Here is a 24,330-nt window from a genome sequence, read left to right as displayed (position 1 = left end):
TAGGCACTTCCTCGGTTCCCGCCAGGAGAAGTGTTCAAAATTCCTCATCTAAAGGGAAATGAAGCTCGGTTTTTAAAACATGATTTTTCAAAACCTAGTTGTTATTTGGTTATGAAAGAAATATATTTTGGGTATTTCAGTTATTCTTTTTTCATTGATTGTATAAATTTATGGGGCACAGGTGCAATTTTGTTGTGTACATAGATTGAGTAGTTGTCGAGTCCCAGGCTTCAGGGGACGTATCCCCTGGGTAATGTGCATTGTACTCAGTAAGTGATTTCTTATCACGTGCCCTCCTCCTCCAGCCCCCTCTGAGGCCCATCATCTATCATTCCACTCTCTACATCCATGTGTACACATTCTTTTAGCATCCAGTTCTGAGTGAGAATATGTGATATTTGACTCCATAAAAATATTCTTATAACCAAAACTAGGGTAAAGTAGCAGAGAAGCAGTTCACTCTGTTCTCTGTATGTCACCTACTGGCTTAACTCTTGCTAACTGCCCATTTCTGAGCCTGGCAAACATCATATTCATAATAAGCTGTTAATAACATCTCTGCTTTTCTCCACTCCCCACCTTTCTTTCTTCTATTCTGACTTCTCTACAATCAGGGACCACCCTGCTGAAATCTTATAGGTACCCAACAAATGTTTGCAACTAATGAAAGAATCCTTGTGGTGTGAGGGTTGGGGCTGAGCTTGCTTCATTCCCATTTCAGCCAATGCCATGCATCTTCCATATATACGATACTACTTGAGGTTAAACCCTGAGTTAAATATTTTGAACACACACATTATTTCCAATCACTTCAATACTCCTTCTAGGAAGTGAGTATTATCTGACTTTATAGATAATAAAGAAGATTATATTAATAAAGATATGTTCAGATAGAACAGTCCAGATTACACTGTGTCATAATTCAAATACCCAGTGGCTTAAAACCACATGTGTTTATTTCTCACTCATGTTACATGCCTACCATGGGTTGGCTAGGTGCTATGAGACCCAGGCTGGCTGAGTAGCCACCATCTCATATAATGCCAATCAACAGAAAAGAAAGGGTCCTGCACCATCAGTTACATTCCTGCCCAAGAAATGACATTTTTTGCCTTTGCTTGAAATTCATTGGCTGTTACTAATTACTTGACTTTAATCAACCACAATGCAGGGATGGTTGTCAGAAAATGCAACCTCATACCTCTTGGATACCCAGAAGTATCTGCTGTGTGACACCAGAAAGAGGGGTGCATAGCATGGCAATTATGACCAGAACCCTGTCTCCAGTTTCTCTGGAACCCTGAGCAAGGTATTTGACATTCTGACCCTCATCTCTGCATTATGGGATCCAGTAAGTTAATGCATTCACCAAATTTAGCACAGGGGCTGATAAACCACTGGAAGCTGGGTTTCTCAGTCTCTAAACCTGTAATGGTATTACTTCCTCACAAGGCTAGCCCAAGTCCTACAAAACCTGTAAATGAATCATTTGATCTTTTCACTGTAAGAAATATGAAAAGCAAAACTGTATTTGAAAAAGAATGCAGGAGATATATATCTGGATATGTCACAGAGAACAAGAACTCCAGAGATGAGTCAGGAATCTTTGCATGAAAAAGGAAGGGCAGGAGGGAGATGCCCAAGAAGATGTGAGTAGCGATTTTTAAACATGGTGACCCACAAGTTCCTCCACACTCTCCACTAAGATGTGAGGTCTATGTTCTCTCCTCCTGGATCTGAGCAGGATTGTGACTGCTTTGACCTATAGAGGACAATGGGCAAGATTCTGTGGGATGTTTCAATGTTAGGCCAAGCAGTTTCCATCTTGTTTTCTAGGACCCTTGCTCTTGGATCCCTGAGCTGCCACTGACCATCCTGAGATCGCCAAACTGTTTGAGGCAGCCCAAACACATGAGAGGACACATGTGGACCAGCAGTCCTCAATGAGGGCAGCCTGAGTCATTCCAGACTGGACACAGATACATGAGTAAGGAAGCCTCCAAATGAGTCCAGCCCCCAGAGGCCACCCCCCCCACCCCCGCCAACCTGCCATTATCTGAGTTTTCCTAGCTGAGGCCTTAAGCATCTGGAGTAGGCAGGAATCATTTCTGGTGTGTCCTGTTGTCTTCCTGATCCACAGAATCTATGAGCATGATAAAACAGTTATTCTACACCACTACTTTTTGGCATGGGTTGTTATGCAGCAAAAAATAACCAGAAACCTGGGAGAGAGCAAGGGAACGTTGATTCCAGGTGAATGGGAAATTGGCTGTATCTGCGCTAGAGGTCAAAGTCTGGCATCGACCCGATCCTCATGGTGTACTTTGCTGGAGAAAATGGGTCCATTGAAAAGGTTGAGGGGAAAGCTGTCAGTTTCTCTTTAACTTTGGATTTGGCTGCTAGAATTAGGTTTGCTCTCACTATGCTGTGAGCGGGCACGTCCCACTTTGTCAGATTTATTTATAAAGCTATACCCTCTCTCTCTTTTGTTATCTTGCTCATGTTCTTCTAATTTGCCTTCAGGTTTTAGCTATTGGTGGTGTCATCCTGCTAACTTGGAAAAGCTGATACAGCTGCACTCTCCTCCCCCTCCTCCTCCTCTTCCTCTCCTGCCTCTTCTCCTAAGCTGAGCTTCCTTAGAGCTGTCTCCACTTGTCATAGCTAGTGTCCATTTCAGAAAGCCAGGGGAATACAGGGAGACAAGTTTCTCTACACTAGCTGCCCCAGGGAAACCTCATCAGCAGTTTGGAAGGCCCCCTCCCAGGTTTGCTCAAACCTTGCAGGAAGGGAAGGCAGCCCTTCTCTTTCCTCCATGAAGCAGATCTCTTCTCCACAACCTCTGTGGAAGCCTCTCTCCTGACTGGTGTCCTGGGCATGGAAACTTCCATATCATAGAAACTGTGGCTGACCGCAGAGGCATGGCTCCCCCTTCCTGAATCACTCTCAGTGAGTGAAGGACCATTTCTCTAACACCCAGTTTGTGGGTATTAAGTCCCAATCTTCACATTGCTATTTTATTTTCCTCCATTTCTCTCCCAGACATGGCTTAGGTGACAAAAAGACTCGAGACTTTTCTAAAATGTGAGGTTTCTAAGGGTGTGTCCATTTAATACCTGTTTCTTAACAATTTTATAATTTTTACCACCATTCTCTTCCTTGTGATAATTTCCTTTCTCCTGAAAGTCAACTTCCTGTTCCCCATCTCTCTTCAGAGCTCACATTCCATGAGGGACCTCCAGGCTTCTTTCTTTATTTCCTGAATAATGTGACAGATCTTTGGCAAATACTTGCTGAAGCTGAATGTTGCTCATCTCTCTGGAAAAGTTTGCAAAATGTGATCTTCCTCAGCTGTGTTACTATAATGGGGCTCTCCAGAGAGAAAGAGACAGACCATTAGGATGTACACACACATACACACACACACACACACACACACTATGTGCACGTGTGTGTACATGTGTGATATTTTGTGAGAAATAGGCTTATTAATTTGGCTACATAATTATGAGGCTAAAGAGTCCTACAATATGCTATCTCTGCTAGCTGCAAGTCACAGACTCAGGAAAGTGGTGGTATCACGCAGGCTGAGTCAGAAGGCCTGAAAACTAGGGGAGCCCGTGGTATCAATTCCATTCTGTGGCCAAAGAACATGAGATGAGATGTCCCAACTCCAGCAGTGAGACAGAACAAAAGGGGCAAATTTCTCCTCCCTCCTCCTCTTCAGGCCCTCAATGGATTGACACTGCCAACCACCCCGGGAAGCAAAATCTACTTTACTGAGTCCACTGATTCTAATGTTAATCTCATCCAGAGACACCTTCTCCAGTACATCTAGAATAATGTTTAATTTCAGGCCACTGAAACGGACACATAAAAGTTACCATCACACTAGCAGCAGCAGCAGCAGAAAAAAAGAATAAATACCAAAGAACAGACAAAATTTTCTCCAAAATTTAAAATCATCCACCGCAATGACTAAATCTCTGACTCCAAAATGATCTGATTCTGCTTTCCAGAAGATAACAGCCACTTGTGATTAAATCAAGGCAATTAAGAATATTTCAGGAGATAAGCATTTTAGACTCTAAAACTCTGTTTCTCCAGCTTTCTTCTAGAGCTCTTGTGGACTTAAATGAGATGTCACATGTAAGGTACAGTCATTGTATGGCGATAAGTTCTCAAGAAATGGGCATTATTATTGCTCCCCTAATGACAAACCTCGTTGTACCCTTGACTTTTGGGTATCATCTGGAACTCTCTAGGCAGGCTTAAACATATATTGCAAGCACTAAACTGTCAGCAGAGGTTGATACAAGGCTATGCCATCGCGCTGGGTCTGTTTCAAAAGACTGATAGAAAACTGACCTGGGTTAGCTCCCAGAATTTAGGTTAGGAGGCACCTTTACATCTTCCTTCCTGTTGATGGGGGTCCTGATAACCTTGTGAGAGGCTCTGGTTTAGACAGCATCAGCAGATTTATCAGGGGCAGGGCCGGGGCTCGTGAGGAGCAGCGGTTTTGCTTCACCAGGGTTTCTGTGAGTGGTCGCGTTTGCCTCATTTCATCTGAGTTCACTCGAACGGAATGATTTCAAGGAAACAGCAATTTAGACCCTTGCGTTTCTCATGGCCCTTGGATTAAATCATAAATCAACTCCTGCTCACTTAAAATGGAGCCCCCACCAGGATCTTCTAGAAACTTCTGAAGAATATAGCAGACATGTTGGTTAGTCCTAGAAAATTTCCAGACTGGCAGTTTTCTGATTATTTTTTTCTTCTTTAATTGACATTAGTAAAAGCTGAGAAATAATGAAGCTTCTCCTATATTTTCCTTTCAGAGGTGAGGAAAGTGAGGCTTAGGGAAATGAAGTCATTCACTCAAAATAAAAGATCTGGTAGTGCAGTCGTCTGGATCAGAGCTGAGGTCATTCCCCATTCAAGTCCAGTGGCTTGCCTTGCTCCTGTTCTCTCAGGAAATAGTAAATAGCCAGGTACTAGGACTTGAGATTGATTTGCAAGAATGGAAAAAACAAAATTAAAAAGATATGTACATATCAAGGCATGATTAAATGACACATATTTGATACAATGAGACAGTTAAAAGAGGATGAGGATTTTAAGATTGGTCAAGCTGTTTGTTTGGACAGAGGACAGGGAAAGAATGTCATTGAGGGGTCAATCGGGTCTTAAAAAATGATGCAACATGCATAATATCATTTTTAGGGAATTGTGACAGTCTTAATATCAATGAATTATAATAATAGTAATGTTTCTTTGTGATAAGATGCTAATCACCCAGGGTGATTGATAGATAGTCCCTGCTCCAGCCAAGCACCTTTCTGTTACTATGGTTCCTCCCTTGGATCATTTCCCAGTTACCTTACCTCTAGTGGCTAGAAGGTTCATGTCTGGCACAGGAGGGAACTTGCAGGCCTCCTCTGTGCTAAGACTGGCTGCTCATGTGAATGTTTTATTTTAGTTCATTATTTTAATAAGTGCATTTTCTTTATGTCACCTTAGATGTGTTGTGGAATAAGGTTGTATGCTAATAGATGAACACAAAACATACAATTATTTCAAAGAAGTATATGTTATATGTCTTAGCATGAAATATAGAGACATTAAAGCTTATTATAGCCATCATCTTGTCAAAAGATAAAGAAAAATATTCCCGTTACACAACTTTGGCATTTAGGTTACAATTTCTTTAAAAATAACTGATAATTGGACAGCCAATCACCCTACCTTCTGCCAATTTTTTCCTCATTTAACTAATAATAAAGACCCAAGATGCAGAGATAACCATTGTGTAGATTAGACTCTGGATATTATGTATGATTAAAGTATAATGTAATTGAAACAGAAAATATCAGAATCTTTTCCTTTTGGACTCCATCTAGCCATTATCCAAGATAATTGTTCAAGGAATCTGCAGTGTTTTAGAAGAATAACCAACAGCTTTTGTGTGGCAGGTATCAAAATCACCTGGTGGTCTTGTTAAAACACAGATTGCTAATCTCTATCTAGAGTTTCTGATTCCATAGGTCTGAGATGGGGCCTAATGTATTCTGATAATAATTTGTATTTCTAACAAGAGATGTAGAAGCTGCTGGTGCCTGGACCACACTTTGATAGTCAATGGATTAATAGTAATGTGCTTACATGCACACATAGCACATATCAATATGTATTGTTTTAAATAGGAAGATCCAGCTCACCTGGGGAGGCAAATAGATACAACAGCAATTGCAATGTGTTGTATGCTGCTAGCAAGTCAATTCTATTTGTCTGCAAACCACACAAGGGAACATAACTAACTCAACCTGGCACAGTTGAGGAAACCTTCACAGGGGCATTGATAAACCAGCTGGGCTTAATAGGCCAACTAAAAGGACAGAGAAGACTAAGAAAGACTTTACATGCTGGGAAAGCAACCAGTCAAGGCCAGCAGAGTAAAAGAACATGGAAAACTCAGCCACAACATTAGTTCATTGAGATTAAAATTCAGAGGCAGATGAGACAATGAAATTTAGGGGCAAGGAAGGATGGAAGGAGTCTTTGTGAAAAGAACAGAAGAGGGCAGACTTCTTTTTTTTTTTTTTTTGTAGAGACAGAGTCTTACTTTATGGCCCTCAGTAGAGTGCTATGGCATCACACAGCTCACAGCAACCTCCAACTCCTGGGCTTAAGCGATTCTCTTGCCTCAGCCTCCCGAGTAGCTGGGACTACAGGCACCCACCACAACGCCCAGCTATTTTTTGGTTGCAGTTCGGCCGAGGCCGGGTTTGAACCCACCACCCTCGGTATATGGGACCTGCGCCTTACTGACTGAGCCACAGGCGCCACCCGAGGGCAGACTTCTTTACTAAGGTTTCAGTCAAGGACAATGGCTCAGAGAAAAAACTATAGAACTAAAGGATGCAAGTCCAATTCTGGCCCAAGATAAATAAAGTTGGAGCTTAATAAAATTAAATCTGGAGATGTAAATCATCAGGATGAGACATGGGAAGCAGTCATGGGTAGAGCTTGGCTGAGCATTTGGCCATAAGGTTGAATGTCACCACCTCTCGTGTAACACCGGGATCTTCTGGTTTCTCCTATTCCATCTGGGATATTGTCTTCTCATTGTCTTTTTTGGATTCATCCTTTTCTGCCCATTCTCTAAATATGGGTGCTTCCATAGTTTAAACTCTGGCTCCTCTTGTTCACTTCCATGCTTTCAAGTATATCTAATGGTGACTTCTCTCTTGAACTTCAATACTGCATTTCCTAAATTCTTCAACTTGTCCTATAAGCACAAAAGCTTATCCAAACATATCCAATATTTGAAATGTATTATATTACTGCTAGAACCCACCATGTATCTTAGTTAATGATGGCTTCATCTACCAAAGTGCTCAAGCACAAACCGTAGGCATTCTTTTGAATTCTTCTTGTCCCTCACTTTGCCTATCTACTATTTCTTCAGATCCTGATAACTCTACAACCTGACTACATCTTTCCTGTGTTCTCCATTTCTTAGACTACTGAAATAACTTCTCAGCTTTCCATGTCACACTGCCACTCTGTCTTTTGTAATTGCCACACAACTTCTCTTTCTACCACAAAACATAATTTGAAAATTTCCAGCTCAAAAATTATAAATTGTTTTATATCTCTATAATAAACTCCACATTTCTTAGCAAGGTGTTCAAGGCCTTGCATCACAACAAAATAATGTTACTGCTGAATTTTCCATTTTTTTTCCTCTACTGGCTTCATTGGTTGCTTTCTCTACATGGAATGCCTTGCCTACCCTTCTCTGCCCCATAACTCTTAGTTGCCCTTTTATACCCAGCTGGCTTGTCATTGCCCCCTGGGAAGGCTTCCTCAGCTGTGCAAGGTTGAGTTAGTTATTATTCCTTCTGTGGTTTCTTGACAAATCTAAAGTGGCTTTCTGGCAGCACTCAACACATTATAATCATTGTTGTATAGCTGTGTCCTTCATGACTACCTCTACGGAAGTATATGCAGCTCTTCTGTCCCCATTGTCTGGCATAGTATCTGGCAAAAAACAGATGTCAGTATACGTTTGTTGAATGAATGCTCTCAATTTCATTCTCCAAGAAATGCAACCCAAAGATATGTCAGTACTGTGCCATGGTATTTCTTTGTGCAAGTAAGAGACAATTCAATATATAATTTCCACCGAATTTAGTAGCATAAAATAAACAATGTTTGGCCATTACCTAGGAAATGTATTCAATTTTCCTCTTGTCTGGATAATTTCCAGCATGTATTCATGTCAACTACTCCTCTTGTCTGTAATCCTCCTCTTGGAATAAGATGTTCGTTTCATACTTTTATTGAATGCTTGTCATGAATTGTAAGCTTTATAAAAGAAGCTCCCTGCATTTATCATAAAGCTGGAAATTGTAATTAGGAAATGCACAAATGCACTGGGATAGATTCCAAGCTGATGACTACCACAGAGCAGCAAACTGAAAACCCAAAGGGCCCTTTGGCCAAAAAGGGAGGTAGACACTTCAATTTTGTGGGTGGGTTGGGGTCACCTAGCAAAGCAGGCACATTATGAATGACAATGGGAAGACTGTGTTCTGAAACCTATGGCTTCTTTATTTATCCACAGATAAGCTTCCAAATAAATCTTCCTGCTTGGTACATGACCTTGCTACAATGTAAAGACATTCTCGCCACCAAAAAGTTTAACCCCTCAGGCACTACGTGGCTGTTACGTTTCAAACACTTAAAAGGTGAAGTTAAAAGAAGGAGTAGTGTAAAAAAAAAAAAAAAAAAGAAGGAGTAGTGTTTTATAACTATCAGTGGGCCCACAGTCAACATTAGAACAAATGGGTAGAATTTGTAGAAATAGGATTTTGGCTTACATTTAAAATCAGCTAAACTATGCTCACTGAATTTGAGCACTCTCATTCCTGAAAGATCGCCTGATGGTGATTTGCTCTGGGTTATGTAAAGCCATCTTATATTTGGGGAGGGTGACCTGTGATGTTCTGAGGCAGATCATTCTGTACAGCCCCCATTTCTTTCTCATATCCTTGCCTCCAGAGAAAATGCTGCTATCTGGGGAAATACGATAGCCGTTCCATTCCTTGGATGACCACTGTCTCTCTGTCCACTCAGGATGCTATAGAAAAATACCTTAGAATGGGTAATTATCAGCAGCAGGATTATTTACTCATGGTTCTTGAGGCTGGGAAGTCCAACATCAAGGTGGCACCAGGAGATCTACTGTCTGGTGGGTGAGTGGTAACTTCTTGCTTCTGTTTTGCATGAGGGAAAGGAAAAATCGGCTCCTTTAATTCTCTAAAAGGACACCAACCTCATTCCTGAGGGCAAATTCCTTATCCTCTAATCACTTCCCAAAGGCCCTACAGTTTCATTTTATATTGCACTGAAGATGAGGTTTCAACATATCAATTTTAAGGGAACACACACATTCAGATCATAGCAACCACTATCTTGAATCACAAGCTCCTAGGGAAAGCCTCCCTTTCTCTTTCTTCTACAAGGCTTTGAGGGGATGTTTAGGGATGAGCCGCCTGTAAGAATTCTCCTGGCAGAGATTTGAGGGAGGCGGATTCAAAGAGCAGCAGAAATGTTCAGTTTTGTTCTGATTTTCATGGCTTGTTGAACAGCCATTCACATGTTTCTTTGTATGAGAGATCTAATAACCAGCTTTCAGAAGGACAGACAGCATAATGAATGGATTGTAAAACATGCTCATAAAAACAGTAGAGTGTGTCTAGAAGTGTGTGTTATCTGCTTTTGATTTACTGTGTATCCTGTTTTGCATTTTCATATCATTTGCACATTTTCTATTAAAAATAAGCATTTAATGGGCATGCAATTAATTTTAATTTTTTTCTCCAGGTGATAAAAAATTGTGTACGCGCATGTGTGTGTGGCAGGGGGGACACATTTTACAATCCTGACAGAACGTTAATATTATAGCCATAGAGTTCATTACAGGGTAATTAATGCATGTTAAGTATCTTGTAAATATTATGTGGTAATAGCTCTAAATAAATACACACTCCAGTTGGAAAGATCTGCTCCACCCCTGCCACGGGGAATGAGATGTTCCTAATTAATGCCTTCAGAAGAGGAGCCTGTGTCACCTTGGATAGTCTTGGGAAATTACAGCTTTAGTTTGTGGAAGGCAGCAGCGAATGGTTAATTAAGGAGCCATGACATGCTTGGTGCCTGTCCCACCTGGACTAAGTAGGTTGGACAGGCCCACCTGGCTTCCTCTCTTCCTCAGCAGCCTTTGTTAGAGAGAAGCTGTGCAGATATAGCTGTACTGCTGGGAGCCATTCCAGCTCTGGGGTGGGGGAGTCTGCTTTCAAGAAGACCTGCTGGCAAGAACTTTATCATCTTGGACTCTTTACTGATTTCTTCACTGCAGGACCTGGGGCTCTGTTTGGAAGCAACAGCTTGGCTGTTGCTGATGGTATTTATGGTTATGAGTTTTAATGATCGTTCCTGTTTGACCTACTACTTGGTTTACAGATGGTCTCTGTGAACTGTGTGGGCCTTGGGGTCTCCTCTTAGCACTGAGTTCTAGATATCATCACCAGGATCCCTGAGCTGTCTCCATGGTCATTGTCCCAGAGACCTTCAGAGGTAGCAAAAAGTGACAGAGGCTCTTGCTTCTCCAGATTCATTACTTTTTCCAAGTCAGCCGGGCTTAGACTGATGCGTAAGGACCAAGGAGGTACATTGTTCAGAATCTATCTACTCTCACCAATACCTAACCACTTATGCACAGAACACAGAAATTCCTCCTTTTTCTAAAAGTATACATATCTCAACCTGTTCATTTATGACTTCTATACTCTACAGGGGTATCAACCTTTGGATATTGAGTGGGCTTTCAAATATTTTATCAAAGTCTTTCTATCGTACCTTTAAACAATACCTCCCTCAAGCATCTTATCTGGCATCTGAAACTCTTCAAGAAGAAAACCAAGCCTTGACACCCTTGATGAGAGACATAGTTTCAAATGTTAAGACCCACACTCAGATAAAGGCAGCTATGGAACAAGTCCTTCAGTAGGAGTTTAAAAGTAGTGAGATCCTGAAGGCTGGTGGCTCTTGAGCAGAATGATACTTAGAATAGGAAACAGGGGCCTGGTAGGTGTGGCTGAAGGAATTAAAGATAAACTTGATAACTTGAGGACGTTCAAGTCCTAACATACCATAGATGCGGATATTCATTTTGCTGATAATGCCAAAGAAAATGTGGGTGAATTCCTGGAGTATCAACATGAGTAGAAAATAGCAAGAGGATATTGAGCTCATGGTGCAAGTTGCAGACAGGGACTACTAAAAGGTATGAGCAGAAGTATGGGGATATCCTTATAAAACTAGGGTAGAGTGAATAGTCAATGCATGCTTGGTCTTTTCATAAAGGCACATACCTTCTGCTCCTAGCATGCTAGAGGTGTCAGGGAATGCCACACTTCTTGTTCTGATGGAGATGTAAAAGTAACCTCATGAAAACAGGCGAGCATGTATGTTATTGAGTACTATAAAGAGAAAGAATTCTGATGGTTATTAAAAATGGCAAGGAGAACTTTATTCAAGACTATTGTAAAAGGAGACAGAGATTGAACTCAACTCAGAATACAATGGGAACTAGTGGGGATTTATAGCCAATGGACAAGGTGAGAAGGTGAATGGAAATTACAAAAAGGAACTTGCTTAGGTCTGAAGAGTAGGCAGGGGAGAGGAACTTGATATCTGGGATGGAGAAAGAGGAGCTTCACTGGATATCAGGGGTAGGAGATTCTTAATAAACTTAGTCTTTCCTCCAAAGTAGAGAAGTCCATTTTGTGTTTGGACACCTGTTGTTCATTATGAACCAGCTGAACCATCTGTTAACCTCAGTAGGAAAGGATATTTGCTGAATGGTGTGAACCAACAGGCACTGAAAGAAACCTGGTTCTGGAAAGATACTTGGCTCTACTTTGATAAGATGGGAGTTTGCTGAGAGCAGAACAATGGATTGTTATCACCAAAAGAAAGAGTATATCAGTCAGGGTTCAACCAGAGAAATGTAATCAGTGAAAAAGACTCATTTATTACAAGGATTATGTGATTGTGGGGGCTGGCTAAGTCCTGCATATCTGTGGAGCAGGTCACTAAGAACAGAAGATTATGGACCAGCTGAAGCTGCTATTCACTTGGAATTTCTTCTTCTCTTGGAAAAGCCTGAGCCCTACTTTTAGGACCTTCCTATGGATTGAATCAGGCCCACCCACATTATCCAATATAATCTTCCTGACTTAAAGTCAACTTATTAGGGCTTTTTATTGCACTTGCAGAATACCTTCATAGTAAAACCTATATTAGTGTTCGATTGGATAACTGGGAGGTATATAGTTGAACTAAGCAGGCACATCAAAAAAAAAAAAAAAAGAATCACATGTAGTAGAATTTTGTTCAAGGAAAATAGTGCAAAACTGTGAAATAAGGCAAAAAAGACCCTTTAGTGTCATGCTAAAGTATTTTCTAAAATGTCTGCAAGAGATTTCTTGGGATTGTAACCTGGCTTGACCAACCACTGAGTGAGGCCTGGATATTTCACAGTCCTGTAAAGTTATAGGTAATTTGAAGAAAACTTGTGAGATATGATGATCTTCTTTTCTTTGCTTAGAAAGAAAAAAACAGAACCTTACAGGTTTTCTTGTCCTGTAGGACATCAGCTAACTGGGCAGTCTTGCTTCAACTTCTGTTTCCCTTTGGACCGTGAAGATCCCACTTTCTCCTCCTCCATAAAATCAGCCACCACGTTGCTGGTTTCCTCAAGAAAGAGTTAAACAACACTCTGATATGCGTTCATTATCTATTTGGATGGAAATTTGTGTTTTTAATGATTTGAGAATTATGCTCTGATAGGTTCAGAAGGGGTGAGGAGGTGGGGGAAGCTGGTTGGGAAGGCACAAGGCTGATGGGGGGAAGAGAGAAGGAAAGAGATGTTTGCATACAAAGGGGAAAGTTCTGGGCTAAAGGGAAGCAGAGCAGGTGCTGCCGGCTGGCCGAAGACAGACCCTTCCTGGATTTATTAATTCAGAGGAAAAGAACAGGGCTTGCCAAACCTTTGAGTTTGTTGAATTAGCCAGCAACAGTTTTCCATGAAAACATTCCTTCTACTAACCCAGTAGTGTGAGCAAGTGAGGCACACATGCGTGCACACACACTCACAGAGAGAGGACATTCTTGCACAATTTATACACAAACCAAACTGAGTCCTCCACAGGGGTGTGATTAAAGTTCAAAGGGCAATGGATCCTCCGTACTATCTTATCTAATTCCTTGCTTTGGTCTCTGAAATTTACACTGCTGGTTGTTCCTTTAGCTTCCTGCTTTGAAGAACTTGAAAAATATGGGATTATCAACTACAATCTCAGTTAAATCCTAATTGTTTTTTATCATGCAATCTTATCTCCTGTTAGGACAAGTGTTTTGGTGGTGGTAAAATACACATTCCATAACACTTATTATCGTAACCATTTCAAAGTCTCCAGTCCAGTGTCATTAAGGACATTCACAACATTGTGTGTCTATCACCACCATCTAATTCTAGAACATTTTCATCACCCCAAAAGGAGATGCTTTCCCCATTAAGCAGTCCCTCCACGTTTTCCTCCCTCCACCAGCCTCTGGCTGCAGATCATTTAGTTTCTGTCTCTACAGATTTGCCTCATCTGGATATCTCATAGAAAGAGAATCATACAATATGTGGCCTTTGTGTAGTACAAGTGCCTTTGATGGCAGTGAATATAAGGGTGGGGGAGCTGGCGAAGAAGAAGAGCGAAGAAAGGAGGTTGGGTTTTGGGGAACATGGTATGGTCAGATTGGGAAGGAGAGGTGTGTGGGGATGTAGTGCCATTCATGATTTCCAAAATGAGATACAAGTGTCCAGAGCGAACATCTTGTGCTGATAAGGTGTGATTTTTATAAATACTTCAAAACAAAAGTAAGCATGGTCCCCTAGCCCCATCAGTGGGCACCATCCAATGATATGAGTAGGTTCCTGCCAGGGTAGGTCTGCACGTGTCCCCTGTGCTCAAGGCGAGAGGTCCCTGGGGCCTGCCACTTCCTCCCCCACAGGTCTCTTTCCCCCTTTCTTTGTCCCATACAAAGAAAAGCATTCCATTCTGCAGTGTGCCTATGCACCCCCCCACCTGCAGCTCTGCAAACTCGCAATTGAATTGCCAGGCGATCTGCAGCCCCACTCATTCTCCACAATTCAGGCAAAACACACGGGAGCCCTTCTAGGAATGAGGCATGCTGCAATCCAGCCACTCCAAGCACAGGTCTCTAATAGCACAGTAATCAGTGGTAATCACCCATACAGTTTATGTACAGGAGGGCCTAATAGGATTCGCCTCTGTGCTGAATACATTTTCATTTATAGGACTACACGTAAGCATACATTACCTGTTTAATTAAAAACAAAATTCTTTAGCCAACAATTTGTTCTCTCTCTTGAGTGCAGGCTATATACATTACTGATGGCTTCTTGAAATCCCCTGATTACATATTCCTCAAATAATTTGTCATTATGTGTGATGGGCCTGTAGTTTGGGAAGATAAACCTTTGCTCCTAGGTTTTCTTTGCTGAGAAATCAGGGCTCCTGTGTGTTACTAGTGTGCAAGTATGTGACAGCCAGTCAGATACACAGACTGGTGAGATTCCCTAGTAACTGCAGTGGGTGAACATGGATGTTGAAGGCAGAAGCTGCCAAGGCAAGCTGGGGGAACCATCAGTGGCAGCTCGCTATTATAGGAGCCCTTCAATAATTCTTTGCTTCTTTATCTTAGCCCCCTCTCCTGAGTCCTTATCCTGAAGATAGGGCCAACTTTTGAAATGGTTCTCTCATTAAGGAAAACATGTGTCCAGAATAAATGACTGGCTCACTGACAGTCTCACTGTACACAACCTACCAGAGAAGGTGAACCTGGGTCCAGGGAACTAAATTGGAAGCAGGGTCAGGTGAAGAAGGTGGTACCAGCTGTCACCAGCATTGACAATGTCCTTGCGTGTTCCTTTATTGACAACATAAAGGAACAATGTTTTCACATGATCGTGTTTCTACCTTGGGTTCTTTCATTTCTCAAATGTTATCATTTATTAACGTTGTGAGGATGAGAAAGATGACATAACTTCTGCTTTCAAGGAGCTCATGGTCTGGCAGGAAAGATTAGAGGGAATTTAGTGTATTTTTTGCTACTTTTTACAAAAGAAAAAAAGGATTTAAGGTGATTCAAAAGAATGATTAAAGCATAAGAAGGCAATGCCGTCAATTCAGGGTGGATCATAAGGGCGAGAACAGGGGAAGGATGTGGAAGGGAGACAGGAATAGTGGGCAATTATGAACCTGGACTTGGAAAACCTAGATTTGCAGCCAAGATTTGCAGTTTTACATGTATTCCCTTGACATTGTCTACCTTTCGTTGGCTTAGCTATAAAATGTAAGTAACCGATTTGAGGCATGAAAATATTTTGAAACATTAACTGCAGTGTGTCTCCTTCCCTCTTGACCCCTCCCTTCACACAGAGGTATAATTTTCCTGGACTCCTGATGTTCTCCTGTTCAATTTGTGTGCAGAAGAGAGTTCACATAGCAGGCCTAACCGCTGTCCTTTGCAAAGCCAACTTACAAACTTAGCCCCTCAACTGGCACATGGAAATTTGGGAGGGTTCCCACCACCTCACGGATGGGAGTGGCTCACTGTGTATAACCTGTTTGTACAAACAGCATGGTTTACATCAGTGGTTCTCAACCTGTGGGTCCTATAGCCCACAGTCAGTATTAAAGGTTCACAGCATTAGGAAAGTTGAGAACCACTGGTTTACACGGAACACTTGCTTTCCTTCTGGGAGTCTGGAATTGTGGTATGTACTAAGCAGAAGGTAACTACATGACCAGCTTCCAATAAAAACCAGGGACACCTGAATTTCTAATGAGCTTCCCTATGAGACATTTCACCCATATTATGACAACTCATTGCTGGGGAAATTAAGTACATCCTGTGTGACTCCCCTGGGAATAGATTTTTGCAAGATTGAGCCTGGTTTCCTAGCACTTTACCCCACAACCCATTTGCTTGCATCCTTACATTATAATTAATCATAGCCATGAGTATGTTTCTTATCAATCCTTCTGGCAAATCACCAAGCCTGCAAGTGGTCTGGGGGACTCTACTTCCTGCCTGCAGCCCACAGTCAGCTAGAATATTCTTCACATATTTGCACTGAGAAGGGATGGAACAGCAATGCCAGTGATCAGTTATTAACTTTTGATTCAAAAGCTTAGTCTGAGAGGACCAGACCCATAGAATGGTGGACTTTTGTGTTCAGCTCTTTCTTTTCCTCCAGCTCAAGAGTGAAATGCATTCCCAGGAAGAAGAAAGACGGGTGGGGAAGGGAAGAGTGGACTCAGGTTGGTTCCTGAGGTCACCTGCCCTCCCTTGGGCTGAGACCTTTGTGGCAGGTGACGTGAAAGTACACACTGCTCAGGGGGACCTGACACCACCCTTGGCAGAGGCTGACAAGGTGCCAAACGCAGGGTAGATGTGGCTTGGCAGAATGGGGCATTAGGCAGACTGGTCTGACATAGCCTTGCCTGTGGGTAGGTGACTGAAGCTCATATAGGAGCTAAGACCTCTTAATGGGACAACAGATGAAATCACCCATAAGCAGAGCCCCACCCCCAACCCAGGCTATCTGCTGGTACTATGGTGCCAAGTAAGCCCCTCACAACATACACACAGTCCTAGGGAAGCAAAGAAGACAAGGCAAGAAGGAATGCTGTGTCTTGTGCACACTTGAGTTTGTGGCCTGCAACTTGTCACTACTAAACCACTAACTTGGTGATTATGTTAAAAGCTACACAAGCCTACATTACTTTGAGCCTAGTAAACACTCACAATAGACAGTGAACAAATGGTTTGTTATTAATATGAAAGAAAGTGTTCAATAAGCATGAGTGAATGACAGCTATTGTAATGATAAAAAAGGCAGACCCCAGAATTGTACAGGGGGAGTACAACAGGCTTTAAGTTTTCTAGGCTGCCCATGACCAGAGACCTTGGTCAACTGCAGCATTCACAGGGTTTATTAACAATTTTCACTGAGAGCCAGGCTGTTCCGGACACAAATACACAAAAAATGGTTCCTCCAAAGGGTCCTGATGAAGGTAGCCCTGCTCGATGATACAACTCCTTGAGAACACATTTTATAATATCCTCAGGGCATCCCTCATTGTGTCAACTGCAGGTCTCTCTCAGGCCCACCAATCTCACACATAGCAAAGTTCAATATGACTGACCTGGGAAGTAAGGGTGAAGGTAGATGGCAGAAAGGCAAATTAGCAATTACCATCTAGACGATGAGCTTTCTGTAAAATTATGCCAGGAGCACTAGGTGCACCAAAGGGTTAACTGCCTGAGGCTGGGAGGGTGAAAGTGTTAGAAAAGGCTTCCTGGAAAGCGAGACTGAGTTGTGAATGGTTAATTGTGATTACCAAGGGGGGTGACTTATAGAAGTGGGAGATAGGAGGAACAGAGCTGTGGCGTAGCACTGACCCTTCATTTATTGAACAAACAGCTACCGTGTGCGTGGAACATGCTAGTTCCTAGGGAATTAGAGGGGAAGGAGATGAATTTAATCTCAGACATACCAAGGCAAGGAGAGAACTTGTCCTGATCAGAGATTACAGCAGGACTCCTTCAGGGAAGAGATGGGGAGGGAAAGGAAGGTTGAGAGATTGTATCAGAGGCAGGAGACAGCACAGAAGTCTTGAAGGCAGGAATAGGAATTGAATAAAGAAAGGCTGCAGAACAGTGTGATCAGATGTGCACTTTAGAAAGCTCACTGCAGCCTGGTGTACAGAATGACTTTGCAGAAGGCAGGACCAAAGGCCGGGAGGAGGCTGATATGATAACTTAGAGTCAGAGAACAACAAAAAAAGGGCTTGTCAATGAGCAGGGGTCAGATTCCGCAGCAGTGAACAGTTGGACTGCACGTCAATTCTTGCTAGATTGGATGGGTGCAGGGACAAGGAAAGGGAGAGTCTGTAGGTTCAATTTCTGAGTTATGGTCCCAACTCCAGTGGATGGAGTTGCTTTTGGTGAAGGTGAGGGGCATAGGAGAAAGGTCTGGTTTGGGGAAAGGTGTTGAGCTAACCATTTTCTACACTGGATTTCAGGTACCTCAGGTACTAGTGATGTTGTCGTATGGTCTGGGGGCCAGGGGAGTGGTCTAGGCTGGGAAACATAGATGTGGACTTATCCAGGGTCTACCTGGAAGGCTGATATTACCAAACAGCTAAGAGATGCAAGATCTCCCAGGCTGCCCAGGAGTGATCATTACTCTACCACTTACAAGCTTCATGGCCTCTGTGCCTGGATTTTCTTTATCTGTAAGTGAGATAAAGTGACTGCCCACCCACTTTCCAGGTTGCTGTGAGGACTGAGTTAATACACAGAAAGTGCCTAGAGCGATCCCTCACATAGCATCCAAGTCAAGGAAGAAAAAAGAAGGTTATAAAATACGGAATCCTGGAGTGTCTTCATCCTCAACATGGGGCTGAAGGGACAGTCTAGATTGGGAGCAAATGGCCAGGAAAGTGATGATGAAAACCTGAGAGGAAGAGGGTGTCACAGATGCTAAGGGGGAGAGCAGTGAGAAGGGGAAGGAAGCACAGTGTCAAATGTCTCAGAGCTTCAGTAACTTAAGGACTGATTAGCATATGCTCGTTTATTCATTCAACAAACACTTTTTAACAACAGTGATGTTGGCACTGACCAAAACCGATGAAAATCCCAGCCTTTGTGGAGCTTACATTCTGAAGGGAAATGCAGATATTGGACAAAAAAGATAAGTGAGTTGCATGGTGGGCTAGAAGTTGATAACTGCCGTGAAGACAAATAAATCAGGAAAGAGGAATGGGCAATGCTCAGGAGTGAAGCAGGTTGGTGTTATACATTATGGGGTTAAGGAAAGACTCACTGAGAAGGTGGCATTTGAGCAGACTATTAGTGACCTCAGGTTGTAGCTGTTTACAGAGCAAATAAAAGAGAAAGAGATGAAAGGAGAAAGTGTAAAGTGCTATTTCAACAACTGGATGGGAGAGGAAAGAGCTGTGGAGCTGTGGCAGGAGAGAGGCTCAAGGTCACAGGACAATTTGTATTTGAGATTGAAAAGACTTTAGCCTGTTTGTCACAATCTCCGTTTTAGAGATGAACACATTAATAGGGAGGTGACATGACTTGCTCCAATGTCCATGGAGCTAGTAAGTGACAGAGGACATTCAAAGAGGCAGGATTCAAACCTGGTAGATGGAATATAGGCAGAGCCTGGTAAATTCTAGTGGAGACCTCTGTCAGACACAGCTGCAGCTATCTGTGTCCCTAAAAAGGAATTGCTTTTAGCTTCCACTGAGGTATGAATATCATCTTGTATCTTTCTCAGTGTCTGTTCAGCTATCTCTTCTTCTCCACACTGGATACTCAACATTTTTACCTTCTTCAAAGCCTTTTAAAGCAGGGCAGCTGGAGCACATGAATACAGGGTTAAGGGATTAGAATCTGTTGTCAAGAGAGTGCTTCAAGTAATGGGCCCTTGAGTTGAGGCAGGATAGAGGCAGAAGCATAGCCGTAAGCATGCGGAGGCAGTTACATCCCCTGCAGCCACGCTGATCAAGGCTTCTGAGAGGTGTTAAATTGGGCCTAGGAGTACAGGGAAGATGTTTCTGGAAAGAGGTTAGGTAGCTCTCAGTACTGGGCACAAAGCTTTGAACGATGTTGCAAGGTTATTTAACCTACATTGGCATTTGAATTGCGTATAAAACAAATGCAGTTGGTCATATGCTATTTAAATCTTTCCAAATGTATCTTCCATCAACCTGTTTTACTATACTTCCATCTTTGGAATCTTTGGTCCAATTTTTGTCCCTTACTTGGCATATGTACGTTGTCTCCAGCTGTCCACCTAGCCACATAGCATTTTATGTGAGGGAGATTTCCATTTCTGTTCCCCAATGTCAATCAAAATCAGTAAGTAAGAAGCGTCCTCAGAACTCTATAGGGAATAGATAGTCTAAGCTCATCTCTCCATTTATCTCCTGCATCACATGTGCAGATATAGCCTCTATCTGTTCAGACTTCATCTAAATCCTTCTTCCTTTATCCTGATAGGAAAGCACTGGGAGAAAAACCCATTTGCCTAACTGAAATGGGAAGTAATGGGAATTCCCATTTTCTGACTTTATGTAATTATTTAGCTTAAATTAAAGAATTCTTTTTTTTATTTTTTATTTATTTTTTATTGTTAAATCATAGCTGTGTACACTAGTGCAATCAAGGGGTACAATGTGCTGGTTTCATATACAATCTGAAATATTCTCATCAAACTGTTCAATGTAGCCTTCGTGGCATTTTCTTAGTTATTGTATGTAGACATTTGTATTCTGCATTTAGTAAGTTTCACATGTATCTAAGTGAGATGCACTGCAGGTGTAATCCCACCAATCACCCTCCCTCTGTCCATCCTCCCCCCTCCCTCCTCTACCTCTCTCCGATCCCCCTATTCTTAGGTTATAACTGGGTTATAGCTTTCATGTGAAAGCCATAAATTAGTTTCCTAGTAGGGCTGAGTATATTGGATACTTTTTCTTCCATTCTTGAGATACTTTATTAAGAAGAATATGTTCCAGCTCCATCCATGTAAACGTTTAAGAGGTAAAGTCTCCATCTTTCTTTAAGGCTGCATAATATTCTATGGTGTACATATACCACAATTTATTAATCCATTTGTGGATCGATGGGTAATTGGGCTTTTTCCATGACTTAGCAATTATGAATTGGGCTGCAATAAACATTCTGGTAAAAATACCTTTGTTATAATGTGATTTTTGGTCTTTTGGGTATATACCTAGCAGAGGAATTATAGGATCGAATGGCATATCTATATTTAGATCTCTAAGTGTTTTCCAAACATCTTTCAAAAGGAATGTATTAATTTGCATTCCCACCAGCAGTGTAGAAGTGTTCCCTTTTCTCCACATCCACGCCAACATCTCTGGTCTTGGGATTTTGTGATATGGGCTAATCTTACTGGAGTTGGATGATACCTCAAAGTAGTTTTGATTTGCATTTCTCTGATGATTAAGGATGATGAGCATTTTTTCATATGTCTGTAGGCTGTGTGCCTGTCTTTTTCTCTTCAAGTTCCTTTCCCAGCCTGCAATGGGATCACTTGTTCTTTTCTTGCTTATACGTTTGAGTTCTCTGTGGATTCTGGTTATTAAACCTTTATCAGAGACAAAATCTGCAAATATCTTCTCCCATTCTGACGGCTGTTTGTTTGCTTTACTTACTGTGTTCTTGGCTGTGCAGAAGCTTTTTAGTTTGATCAGGTCCCAGTAGTGTATTTTTGAAGCTGCTTCAATTGCTTGGGGGGGTCCTCCTCATAAAATACTTGCCCAGCCCAATTCCTTCAAGGGTTTTCCCTGCACTCTCTTCTACTATTTTTATAGTTTCATGCTTAAGTTTAAATTTTTAATACAGTGAGAGTCTATCTTAGTTAATGGTGAAAGGTGTGGGTCCAGTTTCAGTCTTCTACAGGTTGCCAGCCAGTTCCCCCAGCACCATTTGTTAAATAGGGAATCTTTTCCCCACTGAATGTTTTTAATTGGCTTCTCAAAGATCAAATAATGGTAAGTAGCTGGATTCATCTCTTGGCTCTCTATTCTGTCCCAGACATCTACTTCTCTGTTTTTGTGCCAGTATCATGCTGTTTTGATCACTATCAATTTATAGTATAGTCTGAGGTCTGGTAGCGTGATTCCCCTGATTTGTTTTTATTTCTAAGTAATGCCTTCAAGTTTTTTTCTGATTCCATATAAAACAAAGTATTATTTTTTCAAGATCTTTAAAGTATGACAGTGGAGCTTTAATAGGGATTGCATTAAAATTGTATATTGCTATGGGTAGGATGGACATTTTAACAAAGTTGATTCTTCCCAGCCATGAGCATGGTATGTTTTTCCATTTGTTAACATTTTCAGGTATTTCTTTTCGTAGAGTTTCATAGTTCTCCTTATAGAGATCTTTCACGTCCTTTTTTAGATAAACCCCCCAAATATTTCATCTTCTTTGGCACAACTGTGAATAGAATAGAGTCCTTAAGTGTTTTTTCAGCTTGACTATTGTTGGTATGTATAAAGGTTACCGATTTTGGAACCCGAGACGCTGCTGTATTCCTTGATCACTTCTAAGAGTTTTGTAGTAGAATCCCTGGTGTTTTCCAGATATACAATCATATCATCTGCAAAGAGCGAAAGTTTGATCTCTTCTGACCCTATATGGATACCCTTGATCACCTTTTGTTCCCTAATTGGAATGGCTAAAACTTCCATTACAATGTTAAAGAGCAGTGGAGATAATGGGCAGATCAGGAACCTTGTTTGGTTCCTGATCCGAGTGGAAATGATTTCAATTTAACTCCATTCAATACGATATTGGCTGTGGGTTTGCTGTAGATGGCCTCTATCAGTTTAAGAAATGTCCCTTCTATACCAATTTTCTTAAGTATTCTGATCATGAAGGGATGCTGGATATTATCAAAAGCTTTTCTGCATCAATTGAAAGAATAATATGGTCTTTGGTTTTTAATTTGTTTATGTGCTGAATTATACTTATAGATTTACATATATTGAACTAGGCTTGAGATCCTGGGATAAAACCACCTTGGTCATGATGTATAATTTGTTTGATGTCTTGCTGGATTCTGTTTGTTAGGATCTTGATGATTATTTTTGCATCTATATTCATTAGTGATATTGGTCTATAATTTACTTTTCTTGTTGGTTCTTTTCCTGGTTTGGGGATCAGGATGATGTTTGGTTCATAGAACGTGTTGGGTAGTCTTCCTTCTTTTTCTACATTTTGGAACAGGTTGACTAATATAGGTACTAGTTCCTCTTTAAAGGTTTGGTTTAATTCTGACATGAAGTCATCTGGTCCTGGGCTTTTCTTTTTAGGGAGATTTTGTATGGTTGATGCTATTTCAGAACTTGATATAGCCCTGTTCAACATTTCCACTTGTTTCTGGCTAAGTCTTGAAAGGTGACGTGCTTCCAAGTATTGGTCAATTTCCTTCAGATTTTCATATTTCTGAGAATAAAGTTTCTTGTAATATTCATTAAGGATTTTTTGAATTTTGAGGAGTCTGTTGTTATTTAGTCTTTGTAGTTTCTGATTGATCTGATTAGAGATTTTACTCCTTTTTTCCTGGTTAAGTTAGCCAAAGGTTTATCTATTTTATTGACCTTTTCAAAAAATCAACTTTTTGATTTATTGATCTGTTGTATAATTCTTTTGTTTTCAATTTCATTTAATTCTGCTCTAATTTTGGTTATTTCTTTTCTTCTACTGGGTTTGGAGTTGGAATGTTCTTCCTTTTCCAGTTACTTGAGATGTCCCATTAAGTTGTTAACTTCCTCTCATTCCATTCTCTTGAGGAAGGCTTGTAGTGCTATAAATTTTCCTCTTATGACTGCCTTTGTGGTATCCCAGAGGTTCTGATAATTCATGTCTTCATTGTCATTTTGTTCCAAAAATTTGGCAGTTTCCTTCTTAATCTCATCTCTGACCTAGCTATCATTCAGCATAAGGTTATTTAAGTTCCATGTTTTTGTATGAGTATGCAGATTCCCGTTGTTACTGAGTTCAACTTTTATTCTGTGGTTGTCCAAGAAGATGCAAGGAATAATTTCTATTCTTTTAAATTTACTGAGGTTATACTTGTGACCTAAGATGTGATCGATTTTGGGGTATGTTCCGTGGGCTGATGAGAAGTGTGTGTATTCAGTTTTGTTGGGATGAAATGTTCTGTAGATGTCTGCTAAATCCAAATGTTGGATGGTTAGGTTTAAATCTAAAACTTCTTTGCTCAGCTTCTTATTGGAGGATCGATCCAACACTGCCAATGGAGTGTTGAAATCTCCAACTATTGTGGAGCTGGAGAAAATCAAGTTGCTCATGTCTATTTATAAATTGAGGTGCATTCTGGTTGGGTGCATAAATATTAATAATTGAAATCTCATCATGTTGAGTATTACCCTTAACAAATATGAAGTGACCATTCTTATCCTTCCTTAGTTTTGTTGGTTTAAAGCTTATTGTGTCTGCAAATAGAATTGCAACACCTGCTTTTTTCTGATTACCATTTGCCTGAAATATGGATGACCATCCTTTCGCCCTGAGTCTATATTTATCTTTTAAGGTAAGATGTGACTC

Source organism: Nycticebus coucang, chromosome 12 (assembly GCF_027406575.1).
Source record: "Nycticebus coucang isolate mNycCou1 chromosome 12, mNycCou1.pri, whole genome shotgun sequence".
NCBI classification, from domain to species: Eukaryota; Metazoa; Chordata; class Mammalia; order Primates; family Lorisidae; genus Nycticebus; species Nycticebus coucang.
Note: the sequence above shows the minus strand (reverse complement) of the source record.